Genomic DNA, 13,555 nt, shown 5'->3' with positions numbered 1-13,555 from the left:
CCTCCCCATGGACAAGGCATCTCACATGCAGGGGCAGCAAATGCCTGTCTCATATGGATGGACAAAAACCATCCCACTATTATTAGGGCAGACTCCAGCATCTCCATGGTGCTTTGCTCGCCTTTCAATCTCCTCAGCCCTTCACATCAGGAGTCCAAGTTACCCATCACTCTGCTTTATATTTGACAGAAAACTATTTCAGGCAGTCCCCAGCCATGGATTTGCCTTTGCCATGGATGCTCAGCAGAGGCAAAATTACATTTTGAGCACGGTGTTTCCTTGTCTTTGCCTCAGCCTCACATTTCTTTTACAAAGAGGAAAATGAAATTGGGAGATGAGATAAGAAAGATATTTAAAGGCTCAATATACAAAAAAACCTCACCACAACAAACCAGTCTTCTAGCTAACAAGGACACCAGAGGTCCAGTGGCACTAACAACTCGAGGATCCCGAAGTCCAAATAGGGCCAGCAGTAACGAAGAAGTGCTAGAAACTAATGTAGAAAGATCTGAAGAGTGAGACAGAATTGGGCTCAACATCAAGAAGAAAGAGCTGCTACTAAGGGTACTCAGCCTGCTTCACATCTCTCAGCTCCTCAAGGGCCAATTCACCCACTTCAGGACAGAAAGTTATTATAGGAGCTCCCAGAAGGCAGAGCCCCTGTACCTCACACATAGGAAGAGGCTTTCACATCCAACATATGAAGTCCCAAGCCTCTAAGACGCTGCACCATTCCTTTCTTTCCCCTTGCACTACAGGCACTGCTTTGGAGAGGGACTTCAATTTAGCGCCTAACATAGAAACACTCCATTTCTACTTTTCCTTCACATCTTGGAGCCAAGGCAACTGTTTGGTTCTAATAACAATGCAAACATATGGGGATATTATTGTTATTAATAAAAAAATCCTTGAATTTTTCATGTGGTTTTCATCTTATGTTTTCCTCCTCAGGGCATCCTCTACGCAGCGCACAAGGAGCGTAGGAGGCAGCGAATGATGCTGGTGCAGTGATCCAGCTGGGCTGTGAGTACAAGCACAATCACCGTCTGCACTCCGCAGCAGCACAACTGCCTCATGCAACACAGAGCCCCAAGAAAAGCAGAGACAGCTGCAGCTTCTCCTGCTCTTCCCTTCCCTGAACCCCCAAGTTCACCTTCCTCTGACCCTTAAGACACTGCACCTTTGTAGCTTAAGTTCATACAACTGATTTCAGCTGATGCCAGCCGCGGAATCCATCCTTGCAGCAGTCATCTGCAGAGGCAGCTCCTATGGAGTGCTGATTTTCAAATTCAATATGCAAAAAAGGTGGAAAGTTCTGTGCAGGGAGACCACAGGAAAAGCAAAGCAAACACACACACAAGCTCTTAAAGGGCTGCCTGAATTTCTGCTGAATTTCTCCCATTCCCCAAAGCCTCAGGCAGTAAACACCTGCCAGTCTGAGAGGCTTTACGGGTCCCCAAATCCCACTTGTTAAAGTTTATTGTTATGGCAAATCTCATGCGCAAAGGTAAGTTGTTGTAGCAACAGTTTGTCAAGCTTTTAACTTCACAGGTTCCATATCCTCCTACCCCCAGACCTGTCACCTCCCATAATGGAGCTGCTCAGTGAGATGGCAGGGGCAAGCAGCATCCACTAAGGTTATTTGCAGAGCTCCAATAATGCACCAACCTCCCTGCCCTGCTCCCTTCAAGCCCCCAGCCTGCTCCCCTCCAGCATTAGTCATTCACCGCAGACAGTTTTGCATCTTATTTTAAAAGGAACTGACAACATCGTACAAACAAACCCACTGCCAAACAAACTCCACAGTCTGTGCCACAGACTAAGTGTGGCGTGTCTCTCCTTGGCAGGAGTCAGGATGCAGTCTTCAACAGTCTGGATCAAGCTTTCTTCTTCTTATCCATTATGAATTTAGTTTCAGAAGAAAAATATTCATGTACCTCTGCCAAAACACAGGTGTATTTTGACTGCACCACATTTATGATGATTATTCATCCTCCGGCACGCAAAAGCAGCACCATAGTAGGCAGTGGTCATGTACTTACAAACAACTGACACAAAGAGATTATGAACCAAGCAATCCACAAACACCCTAGGAATATAACATATCCAGATGATGGGGAGTTCCTAGCTAGCACCAGTTACCCATGCTAAAATGGCAAAGCTACGTGCCTTCCCATCCACTCTATCCATTTTGCCATGCAAAAAAGGCACTAGAAACGTCTTACCTTTGGTGGACCCCCTCTGTCCCCATGAACTGAGCTTGAAGTATTATAGAGATATTGCACTACACCAAGCACTGACAAATCTCAAGCACTCAAACTCTTTTTAAGGCTCCAACAGAGAGGTTAACAGTCCACAGTAACACTTGAAGCCAAGGCTGCTGTGGGAGCCTCAGGAACCACAGCAGTTCTTACAATTCTGAAGTGCTACTGACATCACTGCTGTTTTAGCAGCACAAGTGACCTTGTCACCAACCATACTCTCTCATCTCACATTGATGGAGGCAGTAGAAGACAAAGGAGATGCATCGCTTCCCAAACATGCGCTCCGACAATCCTTTCTCCAAAGATGTTTCAGCTTAGCACACAGTAAGAAACCCACTCGTACAAACCAAGATCCCATTCAGGCAGTAACGGTAAAAATGACTGTTCTGAATAGATTCAAACTTGGCCTTGCCTACTGACTTCAGGCACTTCAGTGCCAGTTCTATCTTGCCTTCATTATTTTCGTATCTGAGAGGTAGCGCCTTTGCAGTATTTCCTGACTTGTACTCACTGAAAGGTTCAGGTTTAAGGCATGAGTTTTATTACCTCTGGAAACACACTGCTGAGTGGAAAACCACCCAGCATTAAACCCAAAATCCCAGTCAACAAATGCACACACATTTCAGTCCCGTTACCCCTAGTTTTTCTTAAGCAATGAAGAGTTCAGCATCAATCCACGAAGTAAAACAAATGCCACTGCCTTATCCCTCAACATACCTGTTTCTTCTACAATTGTCTTTGTTTAAAAGCTGCAGCAAATTTCTGATGGAGTCTCTCTCCATTTTCCTTCCTAGGGGAATGACTCCACAGTTCTCAATCCCAGATAAGCTGGTTCATTACTTTCACAAGGAACAGGTGATCTTCACACTATCACCTGCTCCTATCTCTCACCGCATCTTAGCTCAGCACAAGCACCTTGGGAAAATCACAAACAGGGGATGACAGCAAAGAGAAATAATCTAAATCCAAGGTCAGAAAGACTTTCTTTGCTATAGACCTTGTTGATAACAGAGTAACAGTCTCCTGCTTTGCTAGTGATTCACACAGGTATTAGCTATGGGAGGCTTTATACCAAGAAGGAAGCTAATGCCAAGTATCCTAATACTGAAACTGTTTAGGTAAAAGCCCAGGAAGCAGGAGGTTCACTGCAACTCAGCACTACCATTTGCTGGGCCTAGTATTCATTGTCAGTCTGGCTTCTGATGTGCCAACTCCTTGCCCTGTCCAGTGCACGAAAGGAGCCCATGAAGACTGAACTAGCACAAAACTATCTCGTGGTCCTTCCTGAAGTTCTACCCTCACCACAATTTTTCTGTGGAATTGTACTAGGAAGGACAATCCCCATTCCACAGTTCTGAGCCATGTATTGGGTGTTCAACCAACTTTTAATCACAATATCATACAGTTTGCAGCCAAACACCTTAAAATAGCCTGAGCTTTTTATAGCTCTGCCGTTACCACTGTCAACCAAATTCATAACCTCAAATAACTAAATCAGGTCACTCTGACAAAACCCATTTTCCATGGAACTTTGTGGACTGTCATTCACTAGATTCAACATGCGAAAGGTGCCAAGTCTGTGTGATTTAGAGAGAAGCAAGCTGGGATTGGGCGTTAAACAATCCAGAATAACGCTTCCCAGGCGAACGGCACCAGATCGGGAAATTGAATCTCATTCTGTTCTGCCCGGCTTAGTGCTTTAGCTGCAGTATCCCTGGCCTTCCCAGGCACGCATCCCCAGCTGTATTTTAAAGCACTCATGTTTTAAGACCACATCTACAGTGAAAGATCAGTCTGTTTTCTTTCGTGTTGTAACCATAACACACATGCATGATGCAGGGAAACGGCAGCTCTGTTGTGCATCGAAGTACAAACCAGACAATATTTACCCACTACAGCCAGACTTTATTCTACACCGGTGCACAAGTCAAAATCCCCCAGCACAAAGAAAATCGGAATGGTTCTGTGCAAAAAACCTCCCACAGAGTTTGATACTGCTGGAGCGGCAATGGGAGCAGCTCACTATGGAAAGCACAGGGAAATGAGAAACAGAGCTCTCTAGTTTCAAAAACCGAATTAAATCCCCATCCCTTTTCATACTAATCTCCTTACGGCAGGAAATGTTATTTGCTATGGAGCCATGTAACATGTTCAGAAGTACAGATGGTTGCTGCTGCTTAAAGCCATCACAGGATCAACAGAGGACTCGGGCAGGTCTCACTGAGGTTTCTGTTGGGCAGTCAAGGCCTGGGGAAGCTTACAAAGAACAACCGGTTTCTGCTGTTGTCTGGTACTTCCAACGTGCAGAGGAATGCCACCAGAAGTAGCCACACAAGCACACAGGCACCTTCTGTTTCACAAGCATATTTACAGCTCATTCAGCTGTACTCTCAGACACGCATGTGCTCCCTGCGCAACAGACCAGAACCACAACCCGAACACAGGCTCTGACTTCAGATCCTCCCATTGTTTCTTTCCCTGTTGTTTAATCTTCCCTAGGTCCATGCCAGATTTCTCTCCTGCAAACACCCAATTTGGATTGCATCAGGAGGCACTAACAAAGTGCCTCACGGTCGTGTCAGCACAGTGACAGAAAGCTTTCTCATTCATGTTTATCCAGCTGGAAATGGAAGTAATTGATGTGAACTCGAAAAATATATGATTTGGAAGAAGGGGGTGAGGAAAGCTTTCCCCCAGCATTGCTGCTCCACTCAGCTTGTACCTCAGTCAATCACACAGGGCTGGTTAATCAGTAGCTCTAATACCACTTCCCTTTCCTGCATTTACTTTGGGCACAAGAGCTACCAGGAGGGATGCTGAAATGAGAGCAAGGTGTAAACAGGCACGTGCTGCAGTTTCTTGTTTGTCACTGGTACATGAAAATGAAGCTGCAGCCAAGGGAAAACAGAATATTCAATTAGAACAGCGGATGGTGACTGCTTGCCTGAGCACGGCTCTTGTCTGAGCAGGGGAGGACTGGAATGAGTTACATGTTCCCTCTCCCTAGTTCACAGCCTCCTCGTGTAAGTCAGAGCTTCGTTTAGAAAGGCAGGAGCAGCAGGGCAGGTGGGTGTGCAAGGGGCACCTCTGCTTAGGAGAGGGGACACCTAAGGAGGGCCAAGATGCACTACTGCATGTTGATCCTCAAAGCCTGAAGCACGGTACCCAGCCCACAGCTGCAAACGTGCTATGTTACAGTCAGAAGACAGTAACAGGAAATCAGAGCACAGGCTTGGGCTGCACAGGGGTCTTGCTACTCTTTCCCAGGTCAAAACCTGATCCTGAGCCACAGTACTGAAGCAGAGACCATTTGCTCAAGACACACAAGTGCCTGAATACCCAGGTTAACGTTCTCACACTTCCTTCACAGCCTTCCACCGCCTCACTAAAAACTGACTTACCCCGAGCAACTGCCATTCCTTGAACTACAATGACAGCGCCTACCCCTGCTCAATTAGGCACTGCTACAGGAGCGTAGAGCAAAGCATTCAAAGACATGATTTGAAGCCATTATTATTTACGCTGTGGCAGAGATCTCAGAGTCCAAACGTAACAGGACTTGCACATACTTCATTTCAATTACACGCTGTAACAAGGGGACCAGCCCAAGGCTGCTGGGAGCCAAACCTAGGAATTGCATGAAAAAACACAACTGAAACATATCAGAGGTTCAGCCAAGTGAAGCCCAGCATCTCTGCTACCCAGAGACCTGACCGGGTGAACGTGACTACCTGGACATTGCTTCTTAAGCAGGACACATGCAATCATCGTCTGATGCAAACAGCAAGAGCTTCACCCTGCAGTGATCTCCGAGCCGTGAAAGTTTCACATTTAAACACCAGAAAGACTGACACAAGCAGCAGATGAGAAAGAAATCCTGCCCCTTCCTTTTGTTACAGCTCCCCCACCTACCCCAAGTCACTGGGAATTCCCCTTCAGGTTCCCTCCCAGCTTTGTTTTTCCTGTGGCTGACTTCTCATTCCAAGCAAAAGCAGAGGCACCTGGAATGCCAGAACTCACTTACTTAACAGCACAAGTGTGGATTGGCACCTCTTAGAAACACTGCCAAAGAGAAGCATTTGTTACTCATCTGTAAGGGTCCCAGGGAAGCTCCCTTGACTCAAATGGAATTTCCCCCATTTACCTTCCGCAGAGGAACTAAAAGCAATCCAGCTTCTGCAGAGACCTTCCCATTTATTATCCCCTCCTCTAGCAGCGTGCACTGGGGACTGCTGTGAATGATCATGTGAATCAGGAGGAACTGCCTGCCTTTGCTACCCAAACTCGGGCACTGGCCACTGCATAAGACACCAAACAGGACAGCCGCTCTGTGCTGGTATTAGCATCTCCTTTGGGAAGATGCCTGTGCTGGTAAGAGTCCATAATGGACATGCAGGTCTTTGAGGAGGTCTTGCCTAGTGACTGCAGTGCCAGTCATCCAGAGCTCAGCTCCAACTTCCTCCCCCACATGGCTTTTGTTAGCTTGCTGTTTACAGCTTAAAATTATTGACATCATAAATGTTGACTCATTAGGCTGAAACTGAAAGAAAAGATCCCTGCTTCGCTTGTGGCTCCCTCCTTTGTGGCACACCTCTTTCCTCCTGCCTTGGTTGCGTACCTCATTCAGCTTATGTGACACATTTAAGCCTCAGAGGGATGAAAGCTATGGCAACAGGAGTTGTGCATCTAATCCCTGATGCAGAGTGCTAAAAACGTACTGTGCAGCATCCCATTTTCTATTCACAAGACTGTTCATGTTTTCATTCATGTTAAACTCAAGAGAGAAGTTACAGAAATTCTGTATAAGGAGAAAAATTCAGGGCAGCAAGTCCCACGTGGGGCCAGGGCACTTGCTTTATAAAGCTGGAGGAGGTTTATGGGGGCAGGTAGAAATGGGGCTCATGCCTGAAAGCACGAATGAAGCAGTACAGCCAGGAGAAACATGTGGGAACTGTTAAAGCCTTGATTACATTGCACTTCTGCTCTAGGTCACTATTTCTATTCCTGTACAGAGGGTGATAACGCAATATCACACAGCTGGACCACACTCCTTAAGCTCTAACCTGCTTCAGCTGCTGCCGCATGCCAGCCACCACCTGAACCAGCAGCCGCAGGTCACAGTGCCCCGAGCTGGGCTAAGGCACCCTCGCTCCACAGGTCAGACACAGTATCTCCGTGCAGGCCAGAGCAGAGACCTCGCTGTGCTCAGAGACGGCCACGAAGCCCCTGCACAGCACCTCCAGCACCACCTTCAGAACAGGCAGGAACTCCACAGAACAGTGGCACTTTATGCACTGCCTTTCTTCTCTCTGCTGATGAAAAGCCAAGGGGGGCAGACCCCGCTCCCTGCCTCTGCTCCCTAGGTGAGCACTGGCTTCATGCGAGCATCCTACAGGACACTGCACGTCCCTGCCCAGCAAAGCACACCAAAGGCAGGCAACACCAGGAGCCTGCTCTCACCAGCGCCTGGATGCTCCTCCCCAGCAAAACCCCATGAGCTAGACAAGCACTTAGAAATACCTGAACATTACACGCATGGCAAAATTAAAAAGCCATAAGCATGTTCTCCATTGAGCTCTGCACTGAGAATTAATACGTGATTCACAGCTTCTATCTGTGGGCTGAACACCGGCTGCTTATGAATGAGTATTTCTGCAGCCTAAAGGCTACACAAGGCCCACTCTAGGATAAGCTCCTACGGACAGAGCACGAGCAGGCACAGCAGAGAGTACAACATCCACCTGACCCCCGAAGGAAGGCACAAGCAGGCACACGGACTCACCCCTGCCTCCGTGTGAAGGGGCTCTTCTTGAGGAGGGCTCAGCTGCTTCCGGCGAGCAGAGCCAGGGCCCCGGTTCCAGCAGCCAAGGAGCCGTGGTGGAGCTGCGAGGCCGCCAGTGACCACCCCGGCCACAGCCGCTTCAGGGCAAACAAGGCAAGAGCAGCCTGGGGGCAGGGTTATATTTGGGTGGGTTCAGGTGCAACCGCTTTGTAACCGGACGCAGGCGCCAGCGGGGCCATTAAGGAGCCGATCAGTGACTACATAAGAGCTCTTAAGGAAGGTGCGAGGCGCTGCTGAAGGGGTGCAAAGAGCCGCGGCTCCTGCGGGCCTCGGCGCGAGCTCAGCGCCGCCGCGGCCACACCGGGGAGCGGCCGGGCAGGAAGAGGAGGAGCGCGGCAGTGATGAGCGGGGCGCGAGGGGTGAGCGCGTCTGGAACGTTCCGCGCGGCGCGGCGGTGCCTGGGGAGCGCGTCTGGAGCTCAAAGGTGCGGTTTAAGCTTTATTTTCGTTCCGGGGAGGCCGGGCCGGGCCGGGCCCCGGGGATGCCGCCCGCTGTAGCAAGCGGGCTGTGGGAGCCGTGGTTTTCCTACGGCGTCTCGTGTGAGTAGGCTGCTGGCTTCTTGTGCGAGGCTCCGATGGGGAGGACAGGAGTAATTTATGTGGTGCGTGTTAACCTGCAGAGGGGAGACTGAGATGAGCTCTGAGGCAGAAGCGCTTCCCTGTGAGGGTGCTGAGGCGCTGGCACAGGGTACCCAGAGAAGCTGTGGCTGCCCCATCCCTGGCAGTGCTCAAGGCCAGGTTGGACACAGGGACTTGGAGCAAGCTGCTCCAGTGGAAGGGGTCCCTGCCCGTGGCAGGGGTTGGAGCTGGAGGAGCTTTGAGGTCCCTTAAGCTCAAACCAGTCTGGGATGCGATGATTTTGGAGGCATGGGTGGCTGCTGCGGAGGGTGGGTTGCCGGGTTTACCGGGCACGCATCCCTGGCAAGTCTGCTGGCTCCGCTGGGAGGCATTTCCTTCCCTGCAGTTCTTGAGCAGCATCCAGGGATGCCTCACTGGAGTCAATTGCAGGGTTGTTAGTATGCGTGCACCATGGCAGCCTCTCCAAACATGCACCCCAAGTGTTAATAAGCAAAGTAAACAGCACAAGCCTCCACGCTGAGCTGCTGCAGCTCCTAATAGCCAAAACCTGTCAGAGTTAATGTTTGCTATCTAAACAGTCTGCTGAGTAGGGCTCCTATTCTTCTCTGTCCCATCCCCTCCCAGCTGATGAACCAGTGATGCTTTGCTTTACTTCCAGCTGATATTCCAGTGCTGCTCATTCATCATACTTAGTTTAACTTCATAAATACCATTTCTGTTCATTTATACTGTGAGCCTTTTCTTAGCTTACAGGACAAATGGCTGGCTCTTGGTGGCAAAAGCTAACAAAGAAAGAGTTAATGAGGAAGAACAATAGATTTGTCCCATCTCTTGGGGGAAGTGAAGGCAGGCCTGAAAATCCCCTGGGTGCATACTGGGATTGTTCAGTTTTACTGAGGACGTCTTTTCTGAGCCCTCAGTGAGTACCACAGTCATTCACTATTAAAATTAGCGCGAGGTGTGAGTATTGACCTGGACTCTAAATCAGTGCTGAGCAATCACACAGTGCTAACCTCCTAGCTCTGTGAAGTGCTCCCAGGCAGTGCAAGGGGCACAGGACAGAAGTGGCCGTGTGGGTATTATTTGGTAATAAGCTTTAAATTGGGGTTGGATTTGAAATAACCACCTAGGGCGAAGTCTGTGTTTATAATTTTCTGTATTGAGATGTTGCTTGCCTGAGTTCCAGCTCACACTGGAGAGCTGTGAGCGAAGGAAAGTTGTTCCACTTTAAGTGGGAAATAAAGCTAGCAGTGCAGGTTGGCTTACTGTGGTGGGGGCCTGGGAGGGAAAGGTGTGAGCATCTGAAAGAATCCCTGATGAGCATCTCAGTTTGCTTAGAAACATGCAAATAGGATGGGTTTTGAAGCCATATGGAGAATCTCACTTTGTTCAAGTTGCATTTTAATATCTGCTGGTTACCTCTTATGGCTAAAATCAGAGATTACCAGCATTATGTTTCTTCAGTGTATTTTGAAACCTGTTTTTATTCCGGGAATGGCTGTGGTACATTGGATATAGTGTTACAGATCTGTGTGAAAGTTTTCGATAGAACTGGTGCAATGTAGAAGCATGTTCCAGTAAAGATCATAATGACATCTTTAGAGATGGAACACCCAATGAATCTGTGCACAGAACACGGACCTGGGGGAAGCACAGGCACTCGGGCACATTTCAGAGGCACTTAAGGGTGGAATGGTTAAGGTGAGTGGTGAGGGACAAAGCTCTTATCCCAAAGTGGTCCCTGTTGCAAAGCTCAACTGGGCTGTAAGCAAAGCGAGCAATTGCTGGAGCTTCCTCTGCCAGGGCTGCTTGAACCATTTCTAGATGTAGTCTGTCCTTGTGACTGAGGTGTGTGTAGCTTTACAGCCCTGGCAGTGCATCTGTTGGCAGCAAAACTGCTAAATACACAGAAGTGTCTCTTGTTTCTGGTACGTGTTGGTCCTGGGAGAATCCACCCAAGGAAGCTTCATTAATCAAGAGAACCCCCAAACAGTCTGAAGATGATTTTAACGGGATGGTTATAGCTAAGGGAACAAGACATATTCAACCCAGAAAATGTGAACTAAATCCAGACATGGGGATTAAAGGAGAGTATATGAGGTAACTTAATTATTTACCTAATTCTGTGCTTTAGATGTACCTGGGGGCTCTCGTGCTTTCCCCATAAGCAAAGAGCAGCTTCCAGTCTGCATAGCATTTAATTTAGTTTGAGTGAAACAAGAATAAAAATAGCAACAGAAGTAAAATCTTCATTAGAGAGCAGGTGTGCTGCTCTCCTCTTTAGCATGCCACATTAATTTGGCCTACAGCAGTTGCAGCTGCCCCCACTGAAGTGGAGAACCTTGGAAATAAAGGTACAAGAGCAGGAAGGCAGTCTCTGTGGAGGCATTTCCCACTGGTATTGCTCAGTGTGCTGTGGTTATTTAGATGCAGCTTTCATTTTAAAGGGGTTGCCAAACAGTTGTACTCAGGCTACTTCAAAGCAGTACTCCGAAAAGAAAGCTGCTTTCTTCTTGTGTCCCAGCGGAGGTAGAGGAGAGGCTGTTCAGACAGAACACAATCTGCAGGTGAACGTCTCCTCCCTTCTCTGCTGTTGGGCACTGCTGTGATGCAGGATGGTTTTTATTCTGTGGTGGAATCTGAGCGAATTCAGCTTGGGAAGCCTCAGTCCCCCCATAAGCTCTGTTATGGGGCAGTCCCACTCATTGGCTCTTATGAGGATGCGGTCCAACATTGCAGCCCTGGGCCTGATTTTCAGAAAGTGTAAATCAGTAGAAAGCTCCAGAAGTGCTGGTGAGGAGGGGGGCAGGCAGGAGAGGGGATAACGGAGGGTGGTGTGTGTCGGTAGTAACCGAACTACTGGCCAGGTTCTCGGTGGAGTCTGAGAATGCAGGTCACTTACGGTGTTTCGAGAGAGCTTTTCCTGTTCCGAGATTATTTGTTTAAGCTAAAATTTAGCACTGGGAAGAGGTGGTATTTCTGGCTTTGCTCTTCCTGACCGTGTCTGTTCTCAGTGGAAAAGGTGCTTTCTCTGTTCCATGTTTTCCTTACGTTCTAACTCTTGGGACAGAGCTTTTTGTAAAAAGCATTGTTGTGGCTGGCAATACAGAAGGGCTCCTGCAGTTAGGGTGATAAGGTGCCCTGAGAAGGAGCTTCTTAGGGAGCACAAAGGGTGGGAGAATCACTCCCGCTTAAGCGGAGAAGAGGAGGGGTATGGGGAAAGGGGTAAGCTTTGTTTCCAGGCTCCTGAGCAAAGGTGATGGAGATGAGCAGTGAAAAGTTCAGCAATGATAAACTTGTTAAAAGTTGCCCTTGACTGCTTACAGGCATAATTTTAATTTAAATGTAATAAAAACCTAAAAGGGAAAATTAAGCTGCGGAAAGCAGTTAAAAAGCCTGTCTGAAGACATCTGCAAGGTGGTTTTATTCCAAGCAAATATAAGAAAAGTGTTTGGTTTTTTTATTGTCAAACAATAATAGTGCCTCCATTTATACAATGCCTTTTACAACCAAATCTTTTTCATAGATTACTTCCAAAACAACACAAAAGTTGATTTATTTTTAAACCCTGTCCTCATAACCCTTTTCTTCCCAGCGGCACGGCATCTCTTCACCGTGGCACTGAGTTACTGAGGGCTGAGCACAAGGTTCTGTAAGTGGGAAGCCAGTTTGGCTGGGTCAAAGGAAAGCAGGGACTCTGCTTCTGCCCATCAGCCTGTACCCTTGGTGCTGAGCCCGGTGGCAATGCTCTGACATGAAACCATTTACTATGTGGGGCCCATGGCAACACAAGTTAGATTGAGAGTTGAAGGAGGCTTGTTCTGCCCAGGGTACCCTGTATCTCAGTTGGTGTGTTTTGTTCTTTCTTTAGGCAATCCCTTTCCCAGCTGCTTGGTAGACTTCCCCCCAGACCGTGTTGTGTCCAGATGGCAGTAGATGTGCTCCCTGCATTCACAACTCTTTCTGCAGTCATTTTAGATCATTAGTCATTTGGAGATCTGTGGATTCCACTTCACTTGACTTCCCTAGCAGGCCTGAAAATGATCTGCTCGCTTCTCTTGCAGCAGGAAACCAGAGCTGCTTTCCATAGTGTATCCTCTAACAATCCCACTGATCTCCCCAGAGGATAAGGAATACTTTTACTGTGACACAGGTCACATAGAAAGAACCTTCGCAGATCTCAGGATATGATGATGTGTGGAAAGGTTAGTCAGCATAACCCATAGATCATTGGGCTTTGGGGAATTGAGGCATGTGAGGTCTCAGCTGTGCGTGGGTAAATCCCTTTGACCTCAGCTGCAGATGGGAGGCCATGGTCACAGCTCTGCACAATAGAAAGGATCTTGTGTAGCTGCTCCGGTGAAGTGGATTTTTCTGTCCTGATCTTTGATGGGAGGTCAGAGCACTGCAGTAAGGAGGTTGGTTTGTCCTTGTTCGTTCTGACTACCTTGACTTTCTGCTCACATTTAGAAATATGAATGGGAAAGAAGACTTGATGTGGCAAGGAGCAAAAGCAACAGAAGGTTCAGGTGGGAGTGGGAGGCAAAGTGGGACAGTTCAGTGTAGTTATGGTAGTGGCACTGGGGGGTCAGATCTTAGTTGGGCTCTTGCTGTGTTAGGTGGTGTTTAGTGAGAGCCAAACCTGACTTATCAAATGGCATCAGAGGGCTGGACCGGAGACACCCAGGAGCCTTTGTGGTACCTGTGTCTTTGTAGTATCTGTGGTGGCCAGAGCATCAGGACAAACCTCATTTTGGTTACATGCTAGCCTTGCAGATAAATCAAGAAGGCCGAGATGAAGCTTGCTAGCACAGTGAGAAACAAACCAGTTGTGACATGATGTCAGAGCATCCAGAGGAAGAGTTAGCTCT

Source organism: Pezoporus wallicus, unplaced genomic scaffold (genome assembly GCF_028554395.1).
Source record: "Pezoporus wallicus isolate ANWC-B61680 ecotype Strahan unplaced genomic scaffold, APGP_CSIRO_Pwel_v1 contig_8232, whole genome shotgun sequence".
NCBI lineage: Eukaryota > Metazoa > Chordata > Aves > Psittaciformes > Psittacidae > Pezoporus > Pezoporus wallicus.
The sequence above is the reverse complement of the archived record's forward strand: the minus strand, read 5'-3'. Positions refer to the sequence as shown.